Source organism: Acinonyx jubatus, chromosome A3 (genome assembly GCF_027475565.1).
Source record: "Acinonyx jubatus isolate Ajub_Pintada_27869175 chromosome A3, VMU_Ajub_asm_v1.0, whole genome shotgun sequence".
Classification (NCBI taxonomy): domain Eukaryota; kingdom Metazoa; phylum Chordata; class Mammalia; order Carnivora; family Felidae; genus Acinonyx; species Acinonyx jubatus.
The window spans coordinates 125,142,453-125,154,608 of record NC_069388.1 but is presented as its reverse complement, the minus strand read 5'-3'; positions in this window follow the sequence as shown (position 1 = coordinate 125,154,608).

Genomic DNA, 12,156 nt, shown 5'->3' with positions numbered 1-12,156 from the left:
TGGAAGGTACCAAAAAAAAAAAAGATATTTAATGAGAAGAGCTACAAGATAAGTTCTGGGATTTATGATGACCCAGATAGAATGGCCATCCATATCTGATAGCTTAAAACTCTAAGATCCTCCCTGCTTCTTTGTATTTTGTTTTTCCCAGCCTTTATAGAGCATCTCCTCTGGGCAGAGCAATGTTAGCAGTTAGAAGACTGAGAGTTGGATAAAACACTGACATTGACCATCAAGGAGGCAATCATAGAAGAGCAGGTGAAAATGGGATGGGTGAACCTGGAAGGTGGCTGAGTGTGTAAGTGGCTTCCTGGGGTTTTATTTTAGAGTGCTACTTTTCAAAGTCCTACTCTAACTTCTTTTCTGCCATACCATCTACATGCAAGGATCCTGGGCTTGGGGGTGGTGGGGTGGGGGGGAATAAGTTACCATTGTCACCTAACTGTGGGCACGCTGCAAGGACTAGACAGTGACCAGTCCTTGGCACTCTTCCTAACAGGTGTTGATTCATGTAGAAGCAAACAGCTTGCAAATGATAAAAGGTGAAACTAGGACTTGCTGGCTACCATATTGAACACTAAAGCTCAAGGACTTGATGGCCTCTCTGGGTTTGCCCCTTGGCATTGCTGATTAGATCCCAGGCAGTGTCTGGGGCTTGGTGCCCAATAGCTGCTGTTTCTTTAGGAAACACATTCATTGCCAATCCGAGATGATGCTAGAACTTAAATGGGAAGGAAACATCGAATGGAGATTTAATTTTCAACAAGAAATAAGGAAATAAAATTATAAAATATAGGAATGAACTGTAAGAGAGAGGTCTGGAAACTCTAGGTGGGGAACTATAGTCCCATATCACACCATTCACAAGATCATTTGAACAAATGGAGGGACAATCCTGGTACTGAAAGGGGAAATTGAATATAATAACTATTTTCTTTAATGCAAAGTATTTTACCAGTATGCAGATTTTATATTACATCACAGGATTTTAAATATTCAATAAAAATTATAAAAATGTACTCGGGAAAGTAAGTGTAAAAAAATTAAAAGTTTAGATAAAAGGACAATAAATCAGGATATGGTGAGGGTAAAAATAGAAATACAGGTAGATGTAACAGAAGAGAAAATCTATGAATAGAACCAATTCTCTACACTAACTTTATGCAAGCTAAATATACTCTCTAAAAAAGATAGGAAAAGGTAATTCAGTAATTCAGTAAGTGCTACTTAAACAACAAACCGAAATAAAATTTTGACTGTAAATTTAGTTTGCAAGAACAAATAAATTTTGGCTAAATTTGGACTTAAATACATATTAATACATATTAAATACATATTAAATACATATATACATACATATATATATATAAATTTTGGCTAAATTTGGACTTAAATACATATATATATAAATATATATATAAATACATATACTTAATACAAATACTTAAATACATATATATATATAAATTTTGGCTAAATTTGGACTTAAATATGTATTTAAGTCCAAATTTAGCCAAAATTTATTTGGTCTTGCAAACTAAATTTACAGTCAAAATTTTATATATATATTTTATATATTTTATATATAATTTTATATATTATATATATTTAAAATATATATTTTATATTTTATATATATATGAAATTATATTACTAGAATAGAATATTTATTAAATTGGTGGGTAAGTCACAATTTCTAATCTCTGAAGCAATAGATGAAATCTGAAATAAAAGCAATACTAAAGACTATGAAAATAAGTGTTTAGAAATCAAGTTCTTTAATCTTGGTAAGATTAAAAGGGGGGTTGTTTATGCTGGTTCTATGGTATCATAGACTTTAGGTTATGATAAAGAGTTCTCTTAGGCTAAGCAAGAAGCAATGAAATGGCCTAGGAGGGCTTGGGACCTGGCCAGCAGACAGCTGAGGGAGGCCACCCACATGCCTGTGGGATTCAGGGCCAAGTAAGAAGACGGTCAGGCAAGATGGTGGGGAGGTGGTGTTTGGACCATGTGAGGAAGCAACCACTGAGGCAGATGCCCAGTAGTTTCCGGAGATTGATTACCGTGGGAGAGGGAGCCAATAACTAGGTATATTGGGGATAGTGAGTGAAGGATGGAAAAAATCAAAATTAGAATGAAACCCATAGTGTTGGATTGGAATCCGAAGTATTGGTGTGAACTCATGGTTCACATGGGCTCAGAGCTTCATGTTAACTGGTGAATTCTCTCTTTTATCTGTGAGATCTGATTTCTTAAGGACTATCTGTTGCTTAATTTGACAGACTGGGCCTGGCTTTGGGGGAGGCACAGAGGATGTGAGGAGGAGAGAGAGAACAGGGAGAGAGAAGAGGACTCACAATTAGCTTGCAAAGCAGACACCATACTCCCTAAGAGGTAAATGCCCTTTGGGCTTGAAAACTGATCCCTCACTTCCGAGCATGAAGACATTCCTAGAGGTATAAGCCAGTACATTCCTCTGCTGACTCCCTGTGCACCATTCTTTTTTCCCTGGTTTCAGGGGAAGTTGTGTGTGAGGAAAGGTGAGCATTACTCCTGCCATTTTTCCTCTTAAAAGTATTTCAACCGAGAATAACTCTAGTTTGGGTATGCTGGAAATGGGAATCTGACCCTGAGTCTGGGCAGAGCAATATCTGAGAATATCCTCACTCCATTCCTGCCATAGCACAGAGATGCTAGGGCTTGCAATTCCTTGAAATAATGAAGGCAATAATTCCAAAGTCTCCTCTGAGAAGGAGCTCTAATGATAACCATCTCAGACTTATTTATTCCATGTCACTGCTGATGAATTTATAATCTGCAGATCTTGACACAATTCAAGGAGGATGGTAAAGAGAAAATGAATTTTTTAGAACACCACACAACATTGGCAGGGTCTGCTACCCTCTGTGTGGCTGACAAAAGACACCGAAAGATGATCTTTGTCTTTCTCCAGGAAGGCAGATGGATTCTCCAAAATGGTGTGTCTCCAGCTTCCTTTTTAATGGAGACAATGGAAGAGGTAGCCTGGACTGGAAAACCTCATCAGGAGTCTCAGGATGCACCTAGTCTCTAGAAATGGAATATTCTGCCTCCAATCACTCACTGAGGCCTCAATCTCTTCTGAAGGCAAGATCATAGATTTTTTTTTTTAATTACTTGGTGAGAGCCTGAGTTTGATAGATAGATTGAGAAAGCAGGAAGATACTGGCTGTCATCATGGGTAGGAAAGAGAAGTAGAGATGAGTTCCGTTTGTTTGATTTTGGATAATAATGCCCAAATAAACCCTTTCTGACATGTCACTGAAGCCTAAAAGCCTTTAATCAAAGGATAAAGTTTTAGTGAGAAACTAAGCTTAAATTCAAATTCCAGGGAATAGATCTATATGAAAATATCACAGAGAACTGAAAATGACTGACTGGTGGATATTTTCCAAGCACAGGTTATAGAGGTATAATAGGAAATACTAAGGGTGATGAAATTTTAGAAGCAACAGACATAGCATGTCCTTCCACTAAGAACTATACAGAAAAAGCAAATCAAAAACTGAAGAATAGAAAAGAAATGAGAAAGAGTAAATTAAACCATAAGTTTCAGGGTTTCAATGTTATTCTATTCTGAACCACAAGAAAAATAACTGATTAAAAAAAACTCCCCCAATTCATTTTGTGCTGATAGTATGAATTCATTACCAAAAGCTAATAAAGGTAGCACAAAGAAAAAAAACTATTTTAGTTTAACTTACTAAAACAGGTGCAATAATTTTAAACAAAATATTTTTAAATTGAATCCAATGGCATATTAAAGAATAACATATCAAAATAAGAGGATTTATTCCAGGAACACAATCATGGTTTACCATCAGGAAAATCTATAAACAGGGGCACCTGGGTGGCTCAGTCAGTTAAGCATTTGACTCTTGGTTTCTGCTCAGGTCATGATCTCACAGTTAGTGAGTTTGAGCCCCACATTGGGCTCTGTGCTGACAGCATGGAACCTGCTTGTGATTCTCTGTCTCCCTTACTCTCTGCCCCTCCCCTACTCACTCTTTTTGTCTCTTTCTGTCTCACAATAGATAAATAAACTTAAACAAATCTGTAAACATAATACCTTATATTAAAAAAAGAAAGAGAGAATAACCATAAAATTATGTCAGTAGATACTGAAAAGTCACTTGAATCTAGCAACCTTCTCTAATAAAAATGCTAAGTAAATTAGCTCAAAGGCCAACAATTTACAAACAGTAGCAATGAACATTGGTATAAATTGTAAAATAATAAACCTACTTCCATTAAAATCAGAAATAAGACAAGGATCCCCTGCATCACCACATATTTTTGATGTTTCTAGCTAAAAGAGAGATGAAAATTAAACTAATTGATCATTATAAAATACTATGAGAGATAAAAATATACTTTCACATATTATGATTATATACCTAGAAAAAAAATTAAAAATGCTAGTCAAAATAAAATTAAAATCCTACTTGAATAGTAATAGAATCATATAAAATGATATATATCTAATATATACACATAAATTCATTCATTTTTCATTCAACAAATATTTTTGAATATTTTTTTATGCCAGGTATCGTTTTGAATACTAGAAATACAGAGGCAGATAGCAGCTTCTGTGGAGCTTATGTTCTAATGGGAGGAAAATAGATAATAAAAAGCTTTTAAAAATCAATAGAATATCATATAGTGAACACTGTGATGGAAATAAAGCAGGTTTGTAAAATGAGCATAAATAGAGAGAGATTGGGTTAGAGGGGGTTCTTTATGTGGGATGATCATGGAAGGCTCAGCAAGGAGATACGATTTAGATTAGACATGGATGGCAAAATTCCACCATTTTATTCTTTTTTAGTTTTTATAGCATTTTATTTATTTTTGAGAGACAGAGCATGAATGGGGGAGGGGCAGAGAGAGAGGGAGACACAGAATCTGAAGCAGGATCCAGGCTCTGAGCTGTCAGCACAGAGACTGGTATGGGGCTCAAACTCACGAACCGAACTGTGAGATCATGACCCGAACTGAAGTCGGTTGCTTAACCAACTGAGCCACTCAGGTTTCCCCATCATTTTCTTCTTAAGAATAACAAATTAGAAGTCCCTTTACATTGGCGACAGATCCCTGAAATGTGTCTAGGTCAAATTTTACCAAAATGCTTTGTACTTTGGTATAGTCCACTTGTTTATTTTTGTGGCTTGCATTCTTAATGTATCCATGAAATCATTACCAAGACAAATGTCATGATGCTTATTTCCTATGTTTTCTCTAGGAATTTTACAGTTTGGGGTCTTAAGTTAAAGCCTTTAAACCATTTTTAGTTGATTTTTCCATATGGCGTAGGGTTTAATTTTTTTCTGTTGCATGTGAATATCCAGTTTTCTCGGCGCTTTTCCCCATTTTTGGCACCCTTGTTGAGTATCAGTTGACCGTATATGTGTGGATGTATGTCTGGGCTCTATTCTTTTCCATTGTTCTATATGTCTGCCTTTATGCCAGTACCATAATACTTCAATTATTAGAGTTTTGTAAGATATTTTGAAAATAGAAAGTATTATGCCTCCAGCTTTGTTCTTTTTATCAAGACTGATATTAGAGGTCTCTTGTAGTTCCATATAAACTATAGAATTATTTTCCTATTTCTGTAAAAAAAATACCATTGGCATTTTAATAGAGATTACTTCGAATCTGCAGATTGCTTTGGATACTATGCACATTTTAACAATAGTAAGTCTTCTAATCCATGAACATAGGAAATATTTTCATTTGTTTGTGTCTTAATTTCTTTTATCAACATTTCTGGAGTTCAGTATACTTCCTTAGGTACATCTATCTCTCAGTATTTTATTATCTTGGGTGCTATTATAAGTGGGACTGTTTTCCAAATTCCTGTTTCAGAAGGTCTATTATTAGTATTTAGAGACACAATGATTTGTATATGCTGAGTTTGTATTCTGCAGCTTTCCTGAATTCATTTATTCATTCTAATAGGTTTTTTGGGGGGTAGTCTTTATGGTTTTCTATATATAGGATCATATCATCTGCAAGTAGGGACAATTTTATTTCTTCCTGGTAGATTTGTATTCCTTTTATTTATTTCTCTAGACTAATTGCTCTGGCTAGGACTTTCAGTATCATGTTAAATAGAAGTGGGGATGAGAGTTGGTATCCTTGCCTTGTTCCTGCTGTTAAAGGAAAAGCTTTTAGTTTTTACCTTTGAGTATTGTACTAGCTGTGGCCTTTTCATATATGGCCTTTATTTTGTTGAGGTAATTTCCTTCCATTCCTAGTTTGTTGAGAGGTTGTTATTTTTTTTTCTTGTCATGAAATATTGCTGAATTTTGTCAAATGCTTTTTCTGCATCTTTTGGGATGAAAAAGAGAGAAGACTCAAATAAATGAGATCAGAAGTAAAAAAAGAGACATTACAATTATCCTGCAGAAATAAAAAGGGTAAGAGACTACTATGAACGACAATATGCCAACACACTGAATAACCTAAAAGAAATGGATAAATTCCTAGGAACACACACACCTACCAAGATTAAATCATAAAGAAGTAAAAGGTCGAACATACTTATAATTAGTATGGAGACTGAATTAGTAATCAAAACCTGTCTATAAAGAAAATTTTGGGACCAGATGGCTTCACTGGTGAATTTCTATTAAACATTTAAAGAATAATTAATGCCAATCCTTCTGAAACTCTGCAAAAAATTGAAGAGGACAGAATGCTTCCAAACATGATTTTGAGGCAAGGATTACCCTGATACCAAAGCCACAAAATGACACCACAAGAAAAGAAACTGCAGGCCAATGACTTTGATAAACATGGATGCAATATTCCTCAATAAAATACTAGTAAACCAAATCCAACAGTACATTAAAAAAACATCATACACCATGACCAAGTGTGATTTATCTGTGGAATGCAAGGGTAGTTCAACATTTGAAAATCAATTAATGTGACATGCCACATTAACAGAATAAAGAATAAAATAACAGATGTTTCTTTTTTATGGCATATGTTCTCATCTGCTTTCTGATAACAAATTAGAACTCTAGCAGTCACAAATAGAAGCAAGTATCCAAATTTCTTTGAAGAAACCAAGGAAGACATTTCTCATATTAAAAGAAGAATAAATTTATAGAAAAACAGTCACGTACCTGCTAGAAATTTGAGAAGATCTAAGAAATATTGAGGAGTCCATTTCTTGGCCAGAAATCCTGTGTATGATTTTTTTCAAGTCTGCCCATAATAATTACAAAGGCTTTACCTGGCAAGTTTCATGGGGGAATCTTCTCTCCTCATACCAGACTTGGTGCACTGCCTAAGGCCTTTTAGTCCAGTCACACTAGACTAAAGATTTACTCAAGATTGCATTCCTTGTCCAGATGCCTTTATTCAGAGTTCTCTTTGATTGGGCCCTTCAGCTGAGGTCTATCCCAGGTGTCTCTGCAAAAGCCTCCTTATGGAGGTAAGGCAACACTGAAGACATTTTTCTCTCCTCTGATTCAGCACTCAGTACCTTCCCACTCTTAACTGTCTCCTATCACTCTCCATGAGCCATGGAGTCCATAAAACCACAGGAAGTTTTTGTTGGAGGTCCCTTAGCATTAAGATGACCTCCACATCTGTGCTGATTGACCCAGTGATACTGGTCCACAGGGTAAAATGGAACAGTGAGGAGTCAGCAGTTTCTCCAATGTAGCCTCTTGCTTATACTAGCACTGTAAGTGGTTAAAGCTTTGATTTTTACTTTCATTTTTTGCTTGTTTTAATCAACTCTGACACTTGGCAGCTTAGCTGAACCCTGGACAGAAAACAAACCTAAAACTTGCTTAGGAAAATGTGCTTAATTAGGAAGTTGGAAAGTCCTTGAAGCTTGGGAATTCTATGAGGGTTTGGGAGAGCAGGTTTTTTGGGTTGTTTGTTTTTGTGTTTGTTTTTTTGGTCTTGATTTGGAAGTCACTATGAGGCTTTTTACTTTTAGAACATGAATGAGTAGGACTGTCAAAACTGGATGGGATGTGGGAAACATATCCTCCAAATACTCTTATTTAACAAGAGGAAAACTACTACCCAGAATGGTGATGAGTTAATAGCAGAAAAAGGACAAATCATATATGTAGCAACATGCTTATGATTTGTCTTGGGGAACTAGCCTGGCCTTTACAGAGAAATGGAATGAACAAGCACCTGAACTCTGACTTGACATTTTCTTGACCACCATCATGACCTCTCTCTCTTTTGAGCCCTGCCAGCTGTTAATTTCCTGATGAAAGTCTGCTTGACTTAGATATGTTCTGACCAGCACCAAATACAAAGGGCCTACATAGACTCTTTACTCAAATACAGGCTCAGCATCAGCCTATTTTAGACTACTGGTTCTCGACCAAGGGTGATTGTGCCCTGACAGGACTTTGGTGATGTTTGGAGACATTTTTTTTTTAATTTTTGTGGCTTTGGAGGGGTTGCTAATAGGCCTTAGCAAGGGTAGAGGCTAGGAATTCTTCAAACAGCCTACAGGACACAGGAGAGCCTTCCAAGACAAAGAACTATCCAGTCCCAACTATGATAGTTTTGAGGTTGAAAAACTCTTTATTATGCCCTCCCAGATTCCCATCCACAAAATGCATACCTTGGAAGGACCCTTCTATCTTTGCTCAGTACATCTATCGGTTAAATGCTTGGGCAGGTTGATTTCTGAAATTCTCATTCTCTGTACTATAATTACAGCTGTATTGTCAGGAATTAAGAGTGGTTTATTGTTCTAGAAAGTATTTTTTTAAACCATACTTCCTACTTTTTTCTTTTATTTATCAAAGTCTGATTCTTTGCTGATTAGCCCAGCCCCTGAGCAGTCCAAAGGAGCTAAACAGTACTTCGCTCATTTGTTTATCCAGCCCAACTCTAACCCAGAGCCATCCATGTTGTAGAGGCCCCCCTCATCAACAAAGAATCCTACCACCTGTTCCAGTCTAGCAGCCCAGCGCCCTCATTTACATGTCCTGATTCAGCAGAGAAAGAACTGTGTTTCATGGGCATGTGTCTAACTGTCAAATGCTAAGAAAACTAGTTGCTGATAGGAAGTGTTGACAGGCCCTCACCCTGGGGGCTGGATTGCTCAGCAGGACTCTGCTAAGTGCTGGGAGTAACAAATGGCATTTTTCAAGCCTCTAAAGATAAGTATGAAGGACTGTAAAAAGAAGCAGTGAAGATGGGGCCATTACTCTAGACCCAGCTGAGTGCAGACATGAGGGAAGGGAACAAAGGAAAGCAAAAGAAGATAATTAAATCTTATGGGTTTTTTTTTCCCTATGCTTCTACCTTATTCTTTTATGTCTCTGTCTGCAGGATAAAGTTAAGTGTGAAAGATCCTATTCAGGTTTCCATCCCAGCCCTTCATGCAGCCCAACCCAGGGACACTGAATGAGAGAATCATTTAAAAATCTGGTCTAACATATAAAAACTTATAGAGACACGTAACTTTTTCACTACTCACCACTGAGTACCCCTTACAGGTGCTGGCTTCATGCACCATAGCACTGAGATGACTTTGAATATTTGTCAACTATATGCCCTTTATAATCAAAATGACTCTGTCACTGAAGCTGGGTATATTTTAAATGGTGGTGTTTATGTATCATCATCTATATGCCATTTTCAAATCTCTGAATGCCACTGTGGAGGACGGAACAAAGATAGGCAGGCAAGCGGAAGGAAGGAAGGAAGGAAGGAAGGAAGGAAGGAAGGAGGGAAGGAATCACCTGCTATGTGGTTAAGAATCCCTCAAACAAGACAGTAATGCAGAATGTTTTGGGAAAAAAAACAAAATTATTTTTCATATTGGATTTGATTTCTTAGGGTAGCAAAACATACAGAAGCAACTGTGAGACTTCCTGTGCATAATAGTGCCAGCTGGACATTTAACCTATGTCTGTGGAAGATGGCTCCAATGGGGCAGAACCAGCCTCTGTGGTCAGAGAAGAATCTGAAAAGGGAGCCGAGAATGAGATAATATCAGGACACTGAGAGGCAAGCTGCAGCCTGACCACTGAGAAGGTAAAAGACATAGAAGGCAGAAACAACAGATTTTCACTCAACACTTCAAGTACATTCACAATAGTTTTCCTATTTAGCCAAGTGGTATAGGAAGGGGTAGACATTTCTATGCCCGGAAGCTAGGATAGTGCTTTGTGAGTAGGTGGAGAATAAACATTGAGTTAAAAGCAATTTTTATTAAACACTGAATTTTGACAAATACTTAAAAGCAGAAGTGAGACTAAAACTGGTTTCCAGACTGATGACATCCTGGACCAAAACCAGTAGTTATTCTGCCCTCAGTTCCATGGTGCAGGTGGAAATCACCATATGCCCTGCTTCCTAGAGGATGAAGAGCTTCAGAAACCATCACCAAAACAATCTATTCTAACGAAGCACCAAGAAAGTATTCTTCCAAATGAATTTAGATTTTTATCTTCTTTAAAATTGTGTGTTTATTTTTTTCTAACACCATAAGAAGAAATAAAAAGCTATACTCCAGGAGATAGTCTGATGTTGAAGAAGATGAGAGGAGAAAGGCAGCATCGTTAATGGCCCCGTGGCACCAGTCTTGGTTGGCTAAAGAGCAGGAAGGGATTAAAGGCATCACACAGAGACACTCATGGGAAGTCTCACTCACCTGAACAGAGCTCTGCTTCCTCCCCCATATGTATTCCTAAAATTAGCTATCCAAAAAAATATCTTTGTTCAACAAGAAATAGTAATAATAATTACTACTTACATTAGTAAAGTAATATAATTGATGCAATCATAAGATGAGATAAAAGGAAAAAGAGAATAGGAAAAAATATGAGATGAAGAACATTCAACAGAAAATTATTGTGACATAGTAGGTGAAAATTGTAACCAAATATATCCCCATGGCTTAAAGAAACATTATGAAGTAACCATACTATGAGAACACAATCAGAGGTATATGAACCTAGGGAAAGCATGGTGTGACAACAGAAAGTGACAAATCATGAGCTGACGAAGCACAGGGCAAATCAACATGTCAGCAAGTGGGATCAACTCAAAGGGAGATGACAAGACTAAACATACTTCAAGGAATGAGACATGACAACAGAAATGATGAGTGTAAATATGAGATTTTTAGAAACAGAAGGAAATGATAGATTTACTAAAAGGAAAGAGACATTCAAACTATGTCTATTAATAGCTTCCCAAAACATTAATATACCCAAAGAAGAGAAATGAACATTTGCACAAAAAACCCAGATACATAAATCAAAATATATTTTCAGAAATAAAAGACTTACATAGAGATTGAAGGCAATGAACAGTGATCAGTGGGAGATGGGACATAAATATTGTGAGCCCTACAGTCGTCTAACACTGCCTTGAAAGAGTGCCAGACCACAGATCATGGAGCAGGAACCCAGGCAAAGCCCCGTGGGCTTCCTGACTTAAGGAGACAGAGCCAATGCTTTCGGGAGACCAAGGTGGCTAGAGTTGCCATCACAGAGTCCCAGAGAGGAGAGAGTGGCAGACAAAGGACTCTGCAGATCTGAGAAATATTCTCCCAATATCCTGCAGAGTATTGACCAATGCAGCCATGAGATAAACTTTCTAAACCTGGGGATGAAGTTATCTGAAAGGATAGCAGAGAATAGTGCCTGATGCTCAAATGCTTACAGGGTCAATAGAAGTACTTGTTCCTACGACCTAGACTTGATTCACAGAGAAAAAGAAAAAGAATAAAAGAAGAATCCAGAAGATAGAAACATTTTTTATGAAATATGGAAACCTGCTCCAGATAAGATAGGCAATCCAAACCAATCAGTTATCACAAGAAATAGAGAAAGTTATCAAAGATATATCTGCCAGAAATACCAGATCCAGATGATTTCACGAGGAAAATCTGTCCAAACTTTAAAAGGGAATATCTCCAATACTATCTAAACTCTTTCAGAGTGATAAAAAAGTGGAAGAAAAACTTTCAAATTCATTTTTCAAATTTAGCACAATATTAATAACAAATTCTGTCAAATATGATATAAAAAGAAGGGCGCCTGGGTGGCTCAGTCGGTTTAGCGTCCGACTTCGGCTCAGGTCATCACAGTTCCCAAGTTCCAGCCC